Source organism: Ochotona princeps, chromosome 10 (assembly GCF_030435755.1).
Source record: "Ochotona princeps isolate mOchPri1 chromosome 10, mOchPri1.hap1, whole genome shotgun sequence".
Classification (NCBI taxonomy): Eukaryota; Metazoa; Chordata; class Mammalia; order Lagomorpha; family Ochotonidae; genus Ochotona; species Ochotona princeps.
In genome coordinates this window covers 48,299,718-48,321,818 of record NC_080841.1, presented here as the reverse complement: position 1 = coordinate 48,321,818, position 22,101 = coordinate 48,299,718, and the positions used below count along the sequence as shown (strand labels likewise).

Genomic DNA, 22,101 nt, shown 5'->3' with positions numbered 1-22,101 from the left:
CAAGGATTTAATTCTGGGACAGATGTCAGCTCCAAGCTAAAGTTGGATCATGGTGTATAGTTTCTGGTAGTTACCTAGGCTGTGACTGGGAGTGGATAAGTCAGCATTGATCTTTCCAAACGCCTATAGAGTCACAGAATGTAGTATATACGGTGAACTACATAGTCCTTGATTTTACATGTAAGTAAGTAAAACTTTGTGGAAGTAAAACAAATCATCTATGATTGCTAGTGAGTGACAAAATGAAGACAGAGTAACCTGCTACCTTCCAAAATATGCTAATGTAAACAGATTATTGTCTTTTTTTTATCAAGTACGATTTTTTTCTTTTTTTAATTATTATTATCATTTTTCAGTTCCATAGGCTCTGGGGTTTTCCCGAACCTCCTCCCCAAATCCTCCCCCCTACACACACACACACACACACACACACACACACACACACACACACACACACACTGAGTTCTCCCGTATCATTACAACAGCATAGTTCCTCAGAAACAGAGATAAGTCCATCATTGTGGGCATGGACAATGGCAGACTGTCCAGCATCTCATTGTCAAGATACATTGAACAGTTTCACTGGGAGTCCATTCTCGATCCAGAAGTAGAGATGCATACTGCACTGTATCCTCACATCTAGACATGTTAGTCTCCTCTACACAGTCACTATAAATTCCCCAAGTGAAAAGCCACAACAGAATCAACAACAGGAAGAAAAACAAAAGTTTACAATGTCATGAAGTTAGACAACATGCCACTGGTTTTGACAGTCTCCATTATACAGTTACTATACATCGTCTTAAATGAAAAGCCACAAAACAAAAGCAACAAGAGGAAGAAAAAAATCACAATGCCATAAAGTTAAATAACATGCTGCTGAATGACTAATGTGTCACTGTAGAATGAATAAGAAAATCAAGAACCTTCTTGAAGAAAATGATGCTATTGTATGATCTATGAGTCATTGAAGAATTTAACGAGAAAAAAAGTTTTGAAGAGAGGAAAGTAAAAAACAAAAAACAAAAAACATCAAAATCCATGAGATACAGTTTCTGCTGATCTTTGTTGGTGAGATGTATCTCTTATAGGCAACAAATAGATAGGTTTTATTGTTTTAATCCACTGTACTTATCTATGACATTTGATTGATGAGTTTAAGCCACTTACATTCAGGGTCATTGTAAATGATGACTGTCCATATTTTAAAACTGATAGTTTTAGGCAAATATCAAATAAATAATTTTTGGTTGAACAAGATAAAGTACAAGTAATAGACAAGCAAAATTTCACAGAACTGTTGTGAACAGACCTGTTAAAACACAGAGCAACATTTTAAAAGAGAAATGAAGAAAGGAAGTGATAGTCAAAGGGTTTTGTAACTTGATAAACTGATGTGCAGATGAGAATGTGTATATGGTTGGTCCAGTTCTTGTTAGATGGTCCTGAGATGCCGCCAGCCGACTATCTTCCTTTGCCCTCTGTCCGAGGTTGATGCAGTAACATAATTGAGAGCCCAGGGTGGTTTTGTGTTCCCCACAATGGTTTCCAAGTTGCAGTGAGGCTTGAGATAAGGCTTTAGCTTGGGGATGGAAAGCTGGAGTTATTGGTGCTTTGTTGAGTTGTGTTAGTTTCACACAACTAGAGGGGGGAAGTTAATATTTATTGGAATAGTTGGCCTTTTAATGGTTGAGGCAACAAAGGGGCTACTTGTTTTTGTCAAGTAGATCCTTTTTAGCCCATATTTTAGATTATTTAATAGTGTAGCATCTTGGATAGAGGTCATGTGGGGCATAGTGACTAAAAGAAGGAAGAGTAAAGATTGTTCTGAGTCATGTTTGCCAGGAGAAGTGAGAATAATTATATTTATTGTAATTGACTTACAGATGTTTTGTTTTCTTTTTCTTTATCTTTTTCCTCCTCCCTCTTCCTCCCCCTCTCTGTTTCAATGGTTGAAATGATTGAAAAAAAGAAAAAAGATTGTGGGCAAAATGTTGTCCTGAAATATGATACATACGTACGATAAATATCATATCTAAAAGCCTTGCATGATACTGCGGACTCTGCCAAACTGCCTCTGTATGGAGGTTGCCAAGTACCCAAATGGAGTGGGAGACTGGCCATAGCGTATACGGTGGCTTCTCTATAGGAATGGCATGCAGCGTCAACCCAGAGTTACTTGGAAACAGGTTCCAGTGTGTGCGCAGATGTCTGGCAGTGTATCAGGTGTATGTGAAAGATAGCACGAAGCTGTTCAGATCTTTTAATTTTTTTCTGCTTGTGATTCTTATATTAACAAAAGGAATATCCCTTTAACTGTCCTGTAGTCATTCTGCACTTTTAAAAATAGTTTGTGTAGAGCCATACTCTGATTTTACCGTAGTAAATACTGCTTATTTTCCAACTTATGTGTAAGCAGTAGTTACAAGGATCCCTGCCAGTTTGGGTCATTTACTGTGATACCTTAGGATAAATTCAGAGTATGTTATATTGCTTTCTCAATTCTAGTTTCAGTGGTGCCTAAGAGCATTAGCTTAGTAGGAAATTTTTTCATGTTGAAATATAGAAAATATTTATTATTAAAATAATTTTCTTTTCCCTAACAATTTATATTCTTTCTCCCCAAAGTTTTTTATTTTTTTGTCTTCTCAGAATAAGACTGTAAGTAGGGACATGTAAACCTTAAGATACATCATAACAATAATTTCAAATATGTGTACTAGTATTTTTATTTTATCTGTGTTGCCTTATTTATGAAGTTCACAGTTTTCTTCCAGTTTGTCTTCATTTGAAGTGTAGTCATAGCTTTTTTGGGAAGAATTTAGCGATTGCTTTATAGCAGAATTTTGTGTTTATAATACAGAAGGGACACACCAAGTATCTTGTGACCCCTGGCAGTTACTAGTTTAAAACATAGATGTAACAAGTTTCAGTAGTGGCCTTTGAACTAAGGTTTAAAGCATAGCTCAAAAGCATCTATTACCCATACATATGTTCACAGAGGAGCATAGAAAAGAAAAGAAAAAAGTAAAGAAAATGCATGTGAGTCTTTAAAAATTTAGAAGAAATGTACATCATCTTTTAGCTCAGTTTTCCATGATCTTTCTAAACTAATTTTTAAGCACATTTTGAAGTGTGTGTTCTAATCAAAGGCTTTAGATCTACTAAATAAAGAGTTCAACATATAAGAAGTAAAAATACCAAGATTCAGCTGGAGTATAGGGAAGGTCTATAATAATAGGGAAATGAAAAGTTAAATATTTCAGTGAAATCAATAAGTTTTAAAGTAATCACAACTCATTAAAACTATAGTATTACATCATTCTGGTATTTAAAGCCAAGTTTGTCAAAGCACTATATTAGCAGAAAATCCAGTATACACAGGCATCACAGATATTTCTTTTCTAAATTATTGTTTTTTAATTTTAGCTTTCACATAATGGAGAACATGTGGTATTTATTTTCATGCATCTGGTTTATTTCAATCAGCATGATGTCCCTGTGTTGCAATCATTTTAATGCTAGTGATAGAATTTCAGTCTTTTAAATAGCTAAATGACATATGTATATACTACATTTTCCTTTTCCATTCATCTGAGGATTTACACTTTGGTTGATTCCATATTTTGGGTATTCAGAGCAGTGCTGTTATGAAAATGGTAGTGCAGGTGTCTCTTTGATAGCAATGGTTCATATTTTTTGGGTATCTACCCGGTAGTGGGATTGCTGGATCAAGAACTTTTTGAAGTAGCCTCTAATAAAAAAGGCCTTGTTAAGGTGAAGCGCCATAGTAGGGGATGAAGTCAGGAACAGGATCACATTGTGAAAGATTTTACATGTGATGATGATGGAATTTTGACTTTATTGAGTGGTGTGCTATAAAACAATGTTTAATTGGAAATGACTATGCATTTTCTTCTTACACAGTCCTTGAAGTGCATGTATTGGCAGGCAGTAGTTTCAGTGAGGATACTCTTTAGAATCTCCATAAATAGCAAATAGTACATGAGTTATACCATTTTCAGAGAAAATTAGGTTTGTATCTTATCTGTAATCAATGTTATTGGTAGAAAGACAAGTGAAGAATATAGGTTTTCAGTAAAGCGGTGCTTGAAGATTCTTCCATTTCGCTTGTATTCCAGTCTCCAAGACAATGTGTCCTGTGTTTAAAATATTAGCTGTAGTGTGTATTGTCATTGACCAAACTGATTGTATAACAAGTATTACATTAAATTTAGAGCTTGTTTTTTTTTTTTTTTTTTTTACTCATCCACTATACCAGTGCAAAAAGAAAATGATTGGGGTCAGTGCTTAGATATTCTGGCCACCGTTTGAGCTTGTGGCATCTGGTATAGAGTGCTGGTTTCAGTCCTATTTGTTCTGCTTCTGATCTCGGATTCTGCTAATGGGTCTGGAAAAAACTGAATGATGAATTAAGTGCTGTCCCCTTTTCACTCATGTCACTCATGTGACAAGGGGACTTAGGGAATTCTGGGCTCCTGGCTTTGGTCTGATTTAGTCTTGGCCATTGTAATTATTTTGGATGTAAACCAGTGGATGGAAAGTCTTTCTATTGTATGCCACTCTGGCTTTAAACTAACTAATTAACTAACTGTATGAATCTTCCCTCAAAAAGAAAATAATCATTGTCATTGTCATCATTGTTGGCGATCATATATTGAACAGCTTTGAATACTGTCTCTATTGACCATGCGTATTCATTATCTCACTTATTTTCATAATCATCTTGATGGCCTTGCTATATCAATTTTACATTTGACAAGTATGAGATTAAATAGCTTGCCTAGAGCCAAGCAGATAGTAAATGATAGAATTAGTTTTGCCTTCATGCATCCTGGGTTTTAAAAATTATTCTCTTAGCCTGTGCCTTTTTGTAACTGAGGTATATCAGTAAGCAAAATCTTATTATTACTAACCTATGAGATACATCAGATTATCTGGGTGCATTATGGCTCTAGGGAGTTGGAGTTGGGCTGTAGTTTTGGGTAAGTGCTAAGCCCATTCGCCAGTTGGAGTCAGAAGTCTGGAAAATCAGTGCCTTGAATACCCCTTGTGCCATTTCTGTCTGGCTTGCTGAGTGTCTTCATTGGTCTTTTTTCTACTGATTGGCTTTCACCTTCTACTTCATCTTTTTATTATTATTATTTTTGGACACTTCCCTAATGGTTGAATTATATTGGCTCACTTTCTTGATTTTCTAATCCAAATTTTTGATATTATAACCTGGCTGCCCAGTTTACCTTTTAAGACTTGCACATGGGTTTGTTATTGGCAGGCCTTGGTGTTGGCTGTTTTGGAGTGAGCACTGTGATACTAGGCTTGCTCCACTTTGACTTGCCCCTTCAACAAGAGCAGTGGACGACAAGTACTCTGACACACCTCTTTTGTTTAAGGAAGGTGGACAACTTGTCAGACTATTTAAGGGAAAGAAATTGTCACTATTGATATATTGACATTGTGCATTAGCCAGAACTTGTTGCAGTCATTGGCACTGAAAGTAACAGAAATGTATCATCAATTTTCAATGTTATTGCAAAATTGGATGCTTCACGTTTTCTCTGCTTTCTTATTTTCAAGTGAAAATATCAGAAAAAGTTTGAGAAGTTAGTATCAGACAAGAATAAATACGATTTAAAAATAATTGAAATAACTTGATTCTGATTTTCTGCTTTTATAACATAAATTTCTCTATATACTTTTTATTGTCTGTAGACTTCAGAAATCATTTTATTTCCTGGTCCTACTGGGCCAATTCATGTCTTTCAGTGAGCTATGATTATAGCATAAAAATTCATGGTTGGACCATGTTTGTGATCATGTTTTTATTTGTTCATAATATTGGAATGAATAAATAATAATATATTTACAGTTTGTAGAAGATGAGACTATTGGTAGTATGACTGTATAGCTCTGATATTTTAACTATTCCATTGTGTAAATCCATTTACAAATTATCAGTAGATTCCATGTTGGTAATAATTGTTCAGTGCCTTTGAGAACAAACTCTCTGAGGTTGGAACACAAAAAAATGTGAGCTTTGTTGTTGCTGAGCAGTTCACCCATGAAGGGCAGCAGTTGCAGCAGACAATTGAATTTAGGTGGCAGATGTGATGATAACATGTTTCCCTTGAATTTGTGTAAGTAGGGTATTTAAACAGCAGAATTCTCATGTTTTTTCTTTTTCTTATTTGATGTGAGAAACAAACAAGTGAAAGATAAGGTACTATCTGAGCATGATTCACTAAAACAATTTCTAATGTCAGTTGCTGGGTCAGTGTAGAGTCACTTGATTTCTGAAAACATCTGAGCCTACCACCTGATGGTAGTGGGTATGCGTATTTGTGTGACAAAAGTAAATAAGGCTACATTGTCTTTTAAATAACACTTTACAAGGTTCAGTCATTCATAGTTCTGTTTTTGTACACTTGCTATGTATTTCCTGGTGGTGGTGGGGATTATGCTTGAATGAAATATCAGAGGTGACAGAGCAATATTGATCCAAAGAAAGGTAGTGGACAGGGGCATTATCCTCCAGTGGTACAGTCTGGACAGTCTGAATCATGGGTTTTGATGAGCTGAGTCTGAATAGGTGAAATGGGAGGAAGGTTGGCCTATTGGAAAAAAAAAAAAACAGGAACAAGCAGATATATGGAGGTTGTAAAGTTCTCTGCTCAGAGAACACTGAGTCTCTGTCGGGCAAAGTATAGATTTTACAAGACATGTGGCTAATCAGCAGGGGAGGCAAGTAGGAAGCACTTGAGTTCCAGACCAGTGGCATATTATTCCATAATTCTGTAAACTTTATTCTATAATTAGTAAACAAGAATTACATACTGTGAGGGAGAGAAACACTGTAAGAATTCTGTCTTGCTACCCTTTGAACAGATTACAGAAGATTATTTAAGATTATGGTTATTAATTCAGGGTTCAATTAATTCTTTAGGTTTGGTAGTAAACATGAGATAATTTCCAGTTATAACTGAAATATAACTAACACCTCCCATTTTCTTTTTGTTTTGAATAAATGGCAATATTATTGGAGTAATTAAAAAACTGGCTTGTGATTTTGATACAAAATTTCCATTTTGCTTTTGGAAAGTGAGTCTGGAATGCTTATTCAACCTAGCTGGAGGTGGATGGATCCAGAGTGAAGTGGAAGGGAGTTTGAGTTTGAATATGGCTGGGGACTCTAAATTTCTTAGAAACAGAAAGCTGTGAAGATGGAAAACTATTCATGCTGGCTGGATTTTTAAAATAGAGATGCAAATTTATTTTTTCAGTGTGCTTCTTGGAGAGATAGGAAAGGCAGGATTACTGTTGAGATAGCAAAAAGCGACATTGTTTTTTTTTTTTTTTTAAGGTTTATTAAGGAGTCTTTATTATCTAAGCTTGGTGATAATGGAGCACACTAGAAATAGCAAATCACAAGTCCATATGGCAATCCAACCAATCATAATCCAACCAAACGTAATCCCAAAAGGAGCAAATGGTCATTATCCTTAAGTCCATCTGTTAAACTGAAGACCTGTGTCCCAGCTTCCCCAACAATATAAGTTATCCTAAGAGACATACAACGAATAACAGTTTGGACACACTTACAAAGCTGCAGACATTCATCTTTCCCTGGCTTCTCTGCCCACATTATACTACTGCTAGGTTTCACCTCTCTTGGAACTCCTGAGAGTACACAGACCAGAAATAATATTGCTATATGCATTGTCCCATCTAAGCAGTACGCAAGGACCATGGCGACATTGTTATTTTGCAATGAAAGATTATGTTTCTGTGGTAGTATAAGTTAAGGGGAAATACACCTTTCTTATTCCTCAGCTTTTGACATAGGAATTTAATTTGGAAATAACGTGTTGACACGAGATTTAAATGTACATGAGATCTTCATAAAATTCCTTTTTCCAAAATTATACATGATACAGTCAGTGATAGTCAGCATATCTTTGAATCTCTTAATATGTGTCTGAGTTAATAGCAATTGATTTTGCTGTTTTTTTCTGTCCATTCCAGTTATGTTAACATTGAGCATTTATATCGATGATGCTTGACAATTGTCCAGTGTGATTTTTATTTTACTTTATATTGTAGACATAGCTACACTTGAATGTTAATGCAATGTTGAAACTTAGAAGACTTCTCCCCACATTACACATCACCCTCATTCATTATTGCTGCAAAAAGTGCATGGATCAACACAGCATGTACATGTTATATTGTGGCTGTGCATTTACTTGACTCTGTTAGGCTATCTACTAGTCTCTCAGTTTGTTGAGAAAAGATAAACTGTCTGTCTCTTTTGTATACTCAGTGTTATCCACAGAACCTGGCTCTTAGTATGCCAAATTTATTGAATTATCTTACGTATCACAAGCCCAACTACTTGATCCATCACCAGTGTTTCCCAGGGTCTGTATTAATAGGAACCTGACATGAAGAGCAGGACTTGGAATCAAACCAAAACAATCCAATATGGGTCATGCATGTTGCCATATTTCACAGAAGTTACTTTTTTTAAAATATATCAAGTTTGCTGATGCTATGCACTTGGTAAGTCCCAAACAAACCCTGTACTTATTGTGAAATATTACAGCTAAACATCTGTTAGTGTTTAGTGTTTGGATTCCTATATTGATAATAATGTTTAATCTTTTGCCTATATGTATTTTTAGCTGACAGTCTGTATCTGAACGATTTACTCTTGGATTATGAACCACTGGGTGGTGGAGATAGATCTAGAGTACATAGACAAATGGATTGAACAAGGGGTAGGTATCATGCTGAGATTGTCTGTTAAGAAGGTAAAATGAGTTCCAATAGTACAAGAGGCTTTTGTGCACAATACACAAGAAAGGACTTTGTAGGTGCTGAAAAACCAGGGAATTTCAAAAGCTGGGATGGCATTGAATTCAGTGTTTACTGCATAATATTATCCTCTGCTTCAGCAAGAAAATCATGATATTTTTAAGATATATTCAGGACCTAAAACCATATCCGATAGCAACTGATAAGTAGGCAAGAAAGAGACATGCAAAGCCTTGATAATCCAAAAAGATGTATATTCAACAGCACAGAATTTTTCTATGATGTTTTATATGAGGCACATCGTTGGAATACTGCCTGACTTGGCATGTGGTTCCTAGTGTCATGGGTTCCTGGGTGGGATCTTAAGAAGGCTGGCTTAGAGTTTAAGAATTTATTCAGCTGAAGAATTGGTAGTAGCTTCCTTGAGGCAAATATTTCAAGAACCAAGAAAAGAGCAATGCAGATCACAAGGGGCAAATCTTTTTTCCAGTTTTATCTCTACAACATTCTGACAAGTTGTTTGCTGGAAACCACACTGTGTGATGTGCTGTGACTCATACAGTCTGTTAAAGCCAGTGGTTAAAGTCTTAAGTTTGTGTGCTGGTTTTTTAAATAAAACTTTGTTAGGCATTAAATTATATAAACTTCCAATTTATTGAATTATTTTAAAAGAGTGTAAATACTCAAAACCTATCCATTCTAAAGTATTTTATTGCATTGTTTCATTATCTGCTTATTTTAAAAGTGCAACTTCATTTTTGACAGATAATTGTTGTGTATATTTATGGGATTGTTGTGCTTTGATTTGTATATACATTGCAGACCACTAAAAGTAATTAGCATATCAATCATTTCGCTAACTTGCCTTTTTTGTGAAGAGAATATTAAAACTGTACATTGCAATAGATAATTTAAATTTATTCTGCCAACCTAATGGAAATTTTGTATTCTTCAATCAATTACTCCCTTCTAAACTGCCTCTGCAAATTGCATTTTGCTGTATCTACCGGATTGATATTCCTATATTCCATATGCAAGCAAGACTATACAGTATTTATCTTTCTGGCCCAGCTTCATTTCATGTAACTTGATGTCTGTCTTTTGATATCATCCATGTTATCACAAATGGCAGTATAAGGTGTGTTCACTAAAAGCTGCCCAACCCAGTACCTGGAATGTTACCGCTCACACAGTAGGTGCTCAACAGATTTTATAGTAGTGAATAAACATTATAAATAAAAATTTGTTTTTGCCCTAAACACAAGATTACTAGATGGTCAACAATCATGTTTGCTCTTTAAATTATTAATGCATTATAGATAAATTACTCATGTGTTTCCTCTCTGGGTCCTATAACAAATATGGAATCCTTGAAATCACCCATGTTGATAGTACTTATCCCACAGATATTGACAAACTTATGAACCAGTGCTTGGTTGATTATTTTATTGATTGTCCAAGCTTCAAAGTGGTGGAGAAAACATTGATAATGATAGTATGCACTGAAAAGTGTATACTTATAGCTGTTGCATTGTAAATGGAAAAAATAAGTTCTGTTAATATTGGAAAAATATTAAACTCTCACCTGATTTAGCAGCAACAAGGTTTCTCACTTTGAGAAACAAGTAAAGTTTTGATGTTGATCTTGTAAAAACACTGAAGAAACATTTATAAATTTATTTCGAGACTAGTAAAATAACTCTATTATAAAATGAGGAAAATGCAGACCGATATCGTGTTTAGTGTAGATGTAAAAATACTCAGTAAAGTCCTAGCAACTCAAGTTCAACAGCACATTGAAACCATCAAACACCATGACTAAGTGAAACTTATTCCTGTGGTGCAAAGAGATAGCTCAACAACTGCAAGTCCATTAATGTGATACATAACACCAAAAGAATTAAGTACAAAAATCAAATGATCCCCACACAGCAGGCAGAAAAAAACATTTAACAGAATTTAACCTGCAGTTTGAAATGTGCCTCATATCATCAAATTGGAACCAGTGGGTGATAGTTATTATCAAATGTGAGACAGTTGACAGGAAAACCTTGCTCTAGGACACCTGTGTTGGAGTTGGGAGGACTATTGTAAATTAATCACTAAAAAATTAAAAAGTGTGTGAAGTCAAACAGTAAAAATTCCTGGTTAGTGAAATTAAATGATAATGAAATTAGTCATTTTTTAAAAAAATTTAAAACAATCTAATGTGAAGCTTCTCTTTTTATTCTTAGGTTGTTATGTTTTTTGCTTACTAGATGTGTTTCAATTTGCAAGCCGATTCCTGCCGTTTTCTGCAGCTCAAGAAATCGTACCAGTTTTCATTCCATTGTTTCAATAAAGAAACCTCAGAGCTTTTTTTTATTCCTTCTGTAACTATATTCAAACCATCAGCAGTTATTCTGGCAATAGCTTTAAACTACTGTGATTCCATCCACAGTAAATCATTTGCACAGCCACTTCATCTGCTGTTGCAGGTTATGGCAAAGGACTCTTCCTTGGACCCTGCCTACATAGTCTGTGCACCACAGCACAGCCAAAGATATTTTTTAAGCATTTAAGTTAGCTTGTATTTTAGGTTCCTCAAAATTGTTAGTTCATTCTAGGCTTGGCCTAGAGTGACCTCTGGGATCTGGGCCTATTACCCTCTGCTGCTCTGTTTAAAACTCTGTACCATGAGTGCTTTAGTCTTTGAATGGGGTTGCAAGATGCCAAGATCCTATCTGCCTCACTCCCTTTGCATTGGCTCCTCTGTCTTCATTTCACTCCTAATTGCTCTTCACTCAAATATGAACTTTCCAATGAGGACTCACCTGACCACCCACTTTAACCATGTTCTGTATGTCCCTCCAGCCTTATTTCTAATTCATAATGTATTCTCTTCTTTTTGATAATATTTACCTTTTATAACATTGTAAGTTATTCATTTGTCATTTGTGAAAAAGTACGTTATTGTTGTAGTCTGATTCCCTCACTAGAATGTAAGCTTCATGTGAGCAGACAGCTTTGGTGTATTCACTAAAGGTTGCCCAACAACAGAACCTAGAATGTTACCTCACACATATTAGTTTCTCAACAGATTTCATGGTAGTGAATAAAGATTAGAAATAAAAATTTGTTCAGTGATTGAGAATGAAAAGCTCCCCGTGGTTGGTAATTTACCAGTTAGTGATGTTAATTACCTAATCAAACATCTTTTGTGAGCCTCAAAGTTAATAATATGCTCAGGAAGACTGGGATGCAATGAAATTAACTGCTGTCACAAAAATTGAAAAAGAAAGAAGGATGAGGAAGAGGGAAGGAGGGAAATATCATATTCTTAGGATTGTGTTTGTGAGCTATAATAAATCCATTCTCTTTATAGTAAAAGAAATGCATGAAAAATTAAAATAATTACCTAATTGAAAGAGGAAGAGAAGGGAGGGAGGGAAAGAAGAGAGAGAAAGAGAGAAATAGAATATAAGAATGTCCTTCGTGTATTGTTTGATTCCCTATATGCCTGCAACATCTGGGCTGGACTAGGCTAAAGCCAGGTCCTAGGAATTCCATCCTGGTCTCCTTGTGGGGTAGCAGGAGCCCAAGTACTTGCGCCATTTTTTACTGCATTCTCACATACCTAGCTGGGAGCTGGGCAAGAATCAGAACAGCTGGATCTTAAACAGCACTCTGATGTGACGTGCCGGCTCCTAAGTACTAGCTTAGCCCAATGCTCCACATAGCCAACCCTGGTTTGTCAAACTCTTCCTTGTTTTCATAAGAAGTAGAGTGACTGTCAAAATTAGTTTCTCACTCTTCTTGTAAGGAATGTTAGTTTTTCGATTCAAAAAAAGATGGGTTTTTGAAATCAAGGAAGCAAACTTGTTGTTTCCCTTGGAAATATGCCTTTTAAACTTGAAATGGAATTGTGTAGAGGGCAGCATCATTTAATGTGTGTGTGTGTGGGGGTACTGATGTGTGTGTCTTATCTTACTCTGGAAGGCTAATATGTTTTTGTGAACAGAATTGCCATGATGTTACAGTGTTGTTGGCTGGAGTTCTTAAGGATTCTTTAATTAAATTTAAGAGAATGTGGACACTGAGTGGGGAGCTATTGAACTGAGGTAAGCATGGTGTTTCATGATTCTGTTCTACTTCAGTGCACATGCTAAATGCAATGTTGTAATCTGAGATTAATTTTAACCTTTGCATTTTCCATGACTTCCTGTGCTGGGGAATCAAATGTCACAATCTGTATCCCTTTCCTAAATTTTCAGTAAACCAGGACTCCATTATAGGAAAAGACACTGAAAAATATAGCATTGTAACATGATGTTCCTTGGGTCCTTAGCATTCTACCTACTGTACCCATACTACATTATAACAATGATTTAAACAATGAGCTTAATAAAGATTCCATGTCCAGTTGCCTGTGGTTTTAACTCCACATGCCACAGCTCTTAGAATTTTATTTTGATTATGAACTTTCTTCACAGTAGTGTACAGTGTCATCAGGATGATTTGTGTCCTTTATGGATTTTTTAGGTTGTTTATTCACGTTGTTTCCATTTGAGCATTTTTGTATTTTCAATATTGCAGGGAAAGGTTATTGATAGACAGTTCAGTGAAACAGAATGATCAGCATTGAGCTCCTTGTTTGTCCTTAGATTCATTCATTGATGCCTCTCTAATGCAGGTGACCATTGTCCTATAATTAGAGAGGATGATGAGTTTATAAAGACCAACAAGATAGTTGTTATAAAAACAAGTCTGTGCAATTGAAGAGTCACTGACTTTTTTGGGGGAAAATACCTGAATCAATTAGCTTTCCCTTTATAAACCCTCCTTTCTTTGCTAGAGTGTCTTGTCTGTGTACATTAAGCTAAGCTGACTCACACACAGTAGATCCACTGTAAGTACTTGTGGTGTGAATCAAGGAACAGGCTTGGAGAGCATGTTGTAAAAAGCAGTTCAGAGTCATGGTCCAATCTTCCAGATTAAGGGCACTTGTATCCATGCCATGAGAGAAACCTGAGAGGTTTAGCAACTGTGTAGCCCAGGCTCTAAAATGCTCATACAGTGCTCGCTTCTGCAGCACATATACTAAAATTGGAATGACACAGAGAGGATTAGCATGGCCCCTGCGCAAGGATGACATGCAAATTCGGGAAACATTCCATATTTTTTCCCCACAGTTTTTTTTAAAAATGAATAAAACAAAATGCTCACACAGCAGAGTACAGTCCTCTCTGCGTCCCTCAGGAAGTAGAACAGCTGATAACAGACAGTTTTCTCTGCCCCTCTGTCTGGCCAGTTGTTGTTATCTTGCAGGGCAGATGTACCAAGTGAGATGCTTTACTGAGAGATGCTTACATATTCCACAACAGATTATGAACAGAAAGTTACTTTGCGTTTTGCCATTATGTTTGTTAGCAAAGGACAAGTTGGATAATACTGAAGTATCGAGTATTTACAGTTTTAAGTTAATATCTTTGTGGTTTTGAACTAAAAAGCAAAACAAAATCATGGTTGTTTTTCTCCTCAAGGGGTTGTAAAGGAGTTGACTGGGAGGCTAGGCTGTCCCTGTTTTTCCATTCTGGTCACTGTGCCCTTGACTGAAAGGCTAAAGAAAAACTTAAGTGTTTCCCTTTTCCCCCCAATAGTCTCCTAATCTCCTTAGTAACCATAATGATGCTGTTTCCAAGTGGCATTGTTGCCTGAAACATGCTCTTAAACAAAGAATAAAGATTATTGTCTCCTAATGAATTCCTAATTTCCTTTTATTATGGATGTGTACATCAGTGTGCACAAATATTTTAGCATGAAATAAAAATATGGAATGAGGTAAAATCCAACTGTCAACATAGAATTGGAATATTCATTGATCACGTGTCCTTGTTGCCTCCTATTTCTGTAGGCTGAAGCCAAGAGAGGTTGAGTTTTGTGGAGAACACTCTTGGTGTTTTGTGGTGCTTAGGACTAGTTGCTCCTCTGGGAAGATATCTCACTCATTCATCCATCCATATAAATGTATTGGTTGCATACCCATTGTGTGTTAGACACAGCAGCTGCTGAGAGACCCAGTAGAGAAACAAACAAAGCTCTTAGCTCCGGTGGAATTTTTATTCTTTGATAACGATGTTATTGCCATTTACAATTTTTTATTGTTGTCTTAATTGTACATAGGGATGTGGTGTAGTGTGATAATTTGATGCATATGTTTAATGTGCTGTAGTCAAATCAGTTTGGTTAGCATTTCCATTTCCTTAAATGTTAAAACAATTTTGATTAACGTTTAGCAGTTGTAAATATGTGTGTGATATGCATTCATGTATTGATGTAGCTCAAGAATAAGTCCTATCAAAAGGCCTGTTGTTTAATAATTGACCGAGAACAAGCTGTCATGCTTGTTTCTCCTTACCTAGATTTTAACAGACATTTGTGGTGTTTAGTTGGTTTGAGTGAGGACCAACAGCTCTTTGAGCAGGTTGTTGATCTGTTTTAGGGGCTGTAGAAGTGTATAAAAAACTCCTACTCACTGACTTTTCTCATTGGTAAGTACCAGGATAATTGAGGCTCTCAAAATAGTCTGATGTTTATTTTAATCTAATATGCATTTGTTTATCTCCAGTTTTGGTTGGTCATGCTAAATTTCCATTAGGTTCTTTTTTCATTGTGGCATTATTAATAGGCCAATGAATTGAGTGTGTTTTGCTTCAACCACTTTAAAATTTATTAGGAAGGAGGAGAGAGTGTGCACTTTCAGTGTTCACTCATAATGTTCTCAGGGTCTGTTCTACAAATGATTCATTCAGTAAATTGAAAGTAGATATTGGACAAGAGTAAGGGCATTTTCTATGGTCATTTTCTATTTATAACAAAGCTGGAAAAATAATAGCTAAACTATGAGAAGAACAATAAAATCTTCTGATAAAATCTACTCAAATATAATACACTCAGCAGATGAACAAATGCCGATTTGCCTGCCACGGGCTATAATTTAATTTGTACAGTCTTCTTTCCTTACAAACCATGTCATTACCTTGTTATTGCACAATGGAAGGAAATACCAGGGCCACCTGTCATATCATCTTCTATCCAAACCAGGTATCTAAGTTATGTTGTGTGTATGTACGTGTAAATGTAGTTGTGTGTGTATGTATTAGAAATATGTTTTTGTCCAGGGGAGGAGAGAGAGATAATGAGAATAGTTATTTATCATTTCTTAGAAAGTAAGTCAATCTATCCTTCTTAATTCTTATCTGAATTCCATGCATCATGAACTATAAATCATTTCCAGCTTATTTCTACCATTTGGTTATATGACATCAGAAGAAATTACTTCTCTGTTCTGGCAACTTTTCCTTCTACACAAATGAAAGTTTGTCAGAAGATCTGTATATCCGATCCAGCTACAACATTTAAAAAAATTGTTTCTTTAGGTGACTCATGGGAAAAATCTGCTTCATTTCTCTGCACACCTTTTTTTATTAGCCTGACATATTCATTTTTAAAAGTGGCTGTGTCTGAGCCTTTGAGGGCATGGATGATCAATGAGTTAGAACTTGATTGAGAAACCTAAGATTGCATATAATGTGGAATTCAGAAGATTTGATTACTGTTTTGTCATTTTTTTCTATCAATAAGTTAGAATAAAGTAGTCAATAGTATTAAGAGAATTGTAAACATACATACATTTATAAGTTCATTAAAACTTGGGGAAAAATTATCCAGTGAAAGCACTTAAAAACTCAAAAAAATTACCCAAAAAAGCATAAATTGTCTTCAGAAAAAATGGGCAATTGTACCATTTATAAACAAAAGATTTGTGTGTTGTAAAGTGATTATATAAGGTATCAGATAAGATTAATGGCCACATTTGATTGTTAGATAAGAGAACAACTTTTTTTTTGTCAGAGGGTTATAATATATTGATGAAGATGGCTCCATGGCTTCCATCAGCTGCTTGTATGCCAGAAATGCTGATTCAGAAATCTTGTAAGAGATTATAATATCATAACCATCTTAAAAACACAAGAGAAAAAAGAATGGCAGTTTGATTAATTTGCTTTCAGAAAATTTTGCCATTATTTTAATGAATTCACAGTCTTTAGTGAGAATTCTGGCTCTTTTGGGTTCCACTATGCCTGCAAAATGTGCACTCTCTCATTATGCATCAGGACAAATCTGGACAACTTGTCATGTTTTTTCCTGCTACCAGTTCATCTGGGCAGATTAACCTCCTTATCCTCCAACCATTGTCTTCAAACATTCAGAGAACTTAAAGAAAAAAATCTATTTTGTGGATAGATTCTATCCACAATGATGATTCTAAATGGATTCTTCAATATCATGGCCTACTAGTGACAGTTGGAGAAGTTTTTAAAAATAACAAAGTGGGATGCATGGACTTCAATGCTGTATTAAATAGTTATTGCATTGCTATTCATTTAAAATATATGATTTTCTTTTCTCTAACAAATGAAACTAGTTTTTTCAATGCTTTCAGAGTAGTATCTCTTCAATGGCAATGTGAGAACTGCGGCTTATTCTTGAAAACCACTTTCCAGTCATCATTGAAGGGCCTGTTTTCATTCTGCTGCACAGTTTGTTCACCAGGGCTTCGTATAGGATATGACTGAATGGAAAGACCTGAAATAGAAGCTTAAGGAAAGATGCTTGGCATCATGTATCATTAGGAAACAAAGAGGCCACTATGTGCCTGTTAGAATAACCAAAATCAGAACATTGGAAACACTAAACATTGATGAAGATACAGGTAGAGCATCAGGAACCCTTTTGTGGTGATAGAAATGTAAAATTGTATAGCCACTTTGAAACACAATTTGATAATTTTTTATAAAACCAAACATCCTCTCACCATACGATATAGCCATGGAACTCCTTGGCATAATCCAAAGGAGTTAGAGTTGTGTCCAAACAATAATGAATGCACAAATGTTTATAGCAGCTTTACCCACAATTTTCAAAATTTGGAAATCTAGGTCTCTTTGAATAAGTGAATGGATAAAAATTATGGAGCACCCAAATGCTAATATTTGATATTATCTGGTTTAACAATAAATGAGCTGTCAAAATATTTTGGTACAAAGGTGCCATAAGTATATATGACTAACTGAAGGAAGCCAGTAAAAAAAAGAACATACATGATTCCAGCTTTTTGACACTTTAGGAAAGTCAAAAATATAGACACAATCTAATAGTTACTGGCATCCAGGGTGAGGAAGGAGAGGGAATAAAAAATAGAGCACAGAGGATTTTAAGTCAGTAAAAATATCCTGCATGATACTGTAATGATGACTATCCATCATTAAGTGCGTGTTTAAATCCCTGCAATGCACAGAACCAAGAGGGAGCCCTACTCTCGGCAGTGGACCTTGGGTAATTACCTTTATGTGTTTCGGTTTCTTGACTTTCATGAAGGTAGCCCTTTGACAAAGGATGTTATAGTAGGAAAATTAGGGGGAAAGCAGGGAGTAAATGGTTAGACTTTGTATTTCATATGACCGTGAACCTAAGAGTACAAAATTGTTTGTTATTTTAGCAATTGTCCCATAAAACTGGGAGAGTATTAAATGAAATTTTAATGTGCCTAGTTAAGAAATAAAATGAAGGGCTCTTTAATCACACTTACATGTAACTGTTATCTGTTGATTTGCAAATAGGAGCATAAATAAATTTTAGGAATGAAAGTTGACAATCTGTCTTGAAATTTGGAGTGAATTGGATCTCATTGTCTTTTCTGTTTTTTGCAAAAGATTTTGGATATGTAGTGATACTCATTTCAAATCACTTCCTAAATATTCTAGTTGCCATAGCAGCCAAAGCTGATGATGGAATTTATACACAAGGTTCTCAAATGACACTTGCCAAGAAAGTCTTTTGGATTTTTCAATAGCTGTGTTTTTTTATAACTTTACCTTCAAAAAATTACTTAGGTGTTTTTTTTCTGTGTGTTCTAGCCAATAGAAAAGTAGTATTTTGGGGGCTAAAAATATGTACGTATTATCAAAGTGATGCACATGATATACTCAGTGTGTGATAGCAGGGCAGAACGACAGTCACTTTTCTTGATGATTTGGGGACTCCTAACGAGCCTAGAAGGGTCAGAGGTTGGAAAGGGAGGCCCAAAAGTTAGAACTGTAGTGGCTTATGTTGGTGACTTTTCTGTCTCTTGAACATTAACATTTCTTTGGGACTTATTCTATGTATAAGCTGGTACACAACAGAATTGAAATTAAAATGGATGAGCAGTATTCCTCATGCCTGCCACTATTACTGTGCCTGCTCTCTTCTGCCCTAGAGACATCATTTTGCAGCATCTGGTTCTTTCAGTGCTGAGTTAGGTGATGGTAAATGTGCCCCCAGATGTAAAAGGCACAGTCTGTTGAAACCTTACTCCATTGGTTGTGTATTTATTTTCAAGAAGCTTATCTTAAGGTAGTTGTAATATTATGAAAGAAATAAAAATAGTTGGTATACTCTTTCTCCATGACCATGTGATCTTGTTAAATTGGATGTAGTTGTTCTGGAGACTTTTATAGGGACTTAACTTTCAGTGATATTGCTAATTCCAGTTATTAGCCAGCATGGTTAACCTGTGATGGGTGTTGACTCAAGTGTTTTCTTCTTAATGTTTGACAAACATGGGAAGGAATCGGTTTCTCTCGGGGAAGAATTTTTATAAGATATTTATTTGATCTACCCTTTATAGTCTCCAGAGTTCTCCCTGGTAGCATGTCTTGGTTTAATTTAGGTTAAGTATATAAGAGGGTATATAGATTGTGCTGAGTGCTGTAAGCCAATAATTGCAGGTGCCATAAGGAAGACCTGGTTTATTTGGAGAAGTGACAGAGTAAATGTGCCTCTGAAGTGGGAACAGGTAGTGGAGACTTGAAGATCTATGACATAACAATCAGGAAAGCCCTGGGTTTAAGTAACATATTTTTTTGCAGGTTTTCTAATATAATACAAGTGTTATGGTAAAGATCTCCGTATATAAGATCCCACTCATTCTCACACACACACACACACACACACACACACACACACACACACACACCCATCCTCCACAGAAAGTATCTAGAGTCCTGAACAAAGGAGTTGGGGAGGGGGAGCATGTGTGGAGACAGAGTTGTTTTTCTCATTTGATTTTTATGTAAGCATTTTTCTTTAAAGCAGTGTAATTTTCACAAGGAATAAAATGAGGTACTTCTGCTATAGCTCTTTGGATTCCTTGCTGTTTATTTTACTCTTTGATTTTGGTGTTGAGCTGTCAGTGCTAAGGCTAGGATTACACATTGTTCATTTATGTTATGCTGGCCCCAACTTGTGGGCCTTTGTGATTTTTGCATGGGTTTGTGTCTTTTCCCAGGTCTGTTGGCCAGGGGCTATATTTGCTTGTTTACTGCTACATTCCTAGCACCAAGCAAAGTAACTGCTTCATATGTTGCATAAATAAGGGTCAGATTGTTTTGAATGTGACCTATACATTTAAGTGATCTGTATTTATAACAGATTGCCCTGCCATTTTTTAAAAGAAAAAGCTATTTATTCATCTGTAAGTCAGAATTACAGAGTTAGAAGAAACATCTACCAGTTCAGTGGCCAGGCCTGGACCAGGTGGCATCCAGAAGGCAAGGAGCTTTTTCCTGGTTCCACATGAGTGGCAGGGGTGCAAACATTAGTGCTGTCTGCTGTTGCTTTTCCAAGGCCATTAACAGGAAGCTGGGATGTCACTGTTATAGGAGTTGACTTATGGGAGTTGACTGTAACCACTGTATCGCATTACCAGCACCTGTTCTATAATTTTTAATGGAGTTTCCTTCACATCAGCTTCTATGCTCACATGGGATTTCATTAGGTTGGAGTTCACTGAAGCATGTGCTTAGAAATTTTTTGAGTTAAAGAAAAATAATGTGGTATTTTTAAAAATTTGTAAATGGAATAAATGTTTAAGATTCAGAACTCTCAGAAACCTTAAAATGACCAGATGTATCTGTTCATATTTACTTGCTTTATGTTATATGGTTGATTGCATGGCTACTTTGAATGAAATAGAGTAAAAGGAATTGATTCCGGACAAATTAAGTAGCTTACTGAGCAGATGGATTATGGTTGTAGCAAAAATCAAGAAATTTGAGGAACCCAGATCTTATCCAAATGTCCAGTTGATACTTTGAAGATTGTCCAGCCTATTTTGTGTTCTATGGGTTGGGAGATTTTTCATGCTACAAGATCATAGATTCAGGAAAGTTCTTTACTCCATTATTCATACAATGTTGTTGACTCTTTTCCATAATGGAAAGAAACTAGTATGTGACTCTTCACTGTGAGTTACACCAAATTGCATCTCAAGTAGGTTTGCTTTGTTTTTTGTTCTACTGCTGTGATTAATCATACCTAATAGACGGCTGAGACATCAATAATTTTTAAACATTATCAGTTCACAAGAATTGAGTAACGGGAAACCAGTTTAACATAAAAAGAGTGGATAAACAAGTGACTCTTGTCCTCAACACACATTAGCCTTTTGAATGAGATAAAATCTGGCAAAACTCAGCCTGTTTGTTTTTATGAGGATATTTTAGATGTAAAAAGTTTCCTCTTTAATATTAAAGAAAACCATCAGTTTGATAAAAGAGTTGCCAAAACTGTGACTTTAAAAACTCAGCTAATTGAAACAAAATCAACTGGAGTTGATACATATGTATTTTTAGCTCAGGAAGCTAGTTATTAATTTCTTTCCTGCCTGTTACCTTACTGCATGACAGATTTCATCATTCCCATAATTACAGAAAATACCCAAAATGAGGCAGTGTTCATAGACACCTGCAGCCAGAGTCCCAGAGAGCACTGTCTGAAAACAGCTTCATTCCTATGCAGACCACAGGCTGGCGCAGGGCTGGTGAGGGACAGAGTTAGAAGATAACAGTTGTTCTGTTGGTTGCTGTGGCAATGGCCCCAAACTGTTAGCACTCAAGAGACGAACACCTCACGCCCATTTGTATGAAGCAGAAATGACTCGAGATGAGCATGCTGGAGTCCAGATATATTTTAAAGCAGCAGTTCCACCGAGGAATGTCTAGTCCAGTTACATGAAGCAGGATGATTTTATTTTTCCTTACCTTTTTTTAATGTCACTTGACTTTCTAATCACCATTTCCAGTAACCGTCTCTCAGTGCTGAGCCTTCTGACCTTGGCACAGCATTTAGCACGCTTGTTGGCACACTTAGCTTCTCTGTGCAACTGGAATCAGAACCTACCTT

At 35.9% G+C, this 22,101-nt stretch overlaps 1 protein-coding gene and 1 non-coding gene across 6 annotated transcripts in view; both read left to right on the top strand.

Moving 5' to 3' along the window:
- Positions 1-22,101, top strand: part of RGS7 (regulator of G protein signaling 7) — a 375,770-nt gene that overhangs the window by 28,053 nt on the left and 325,616 nt on the right. The window lies entirely within an intron of this gene.
- Positions 13,891-13,997, top strand: LOC118759138 (U6 spliceosomal RNA). Its single transcript, XR_004995992.1, has one exon. It is a non-coding gene; the product is annotated as a U6 spliceosomal RNA (small nuclear RNA).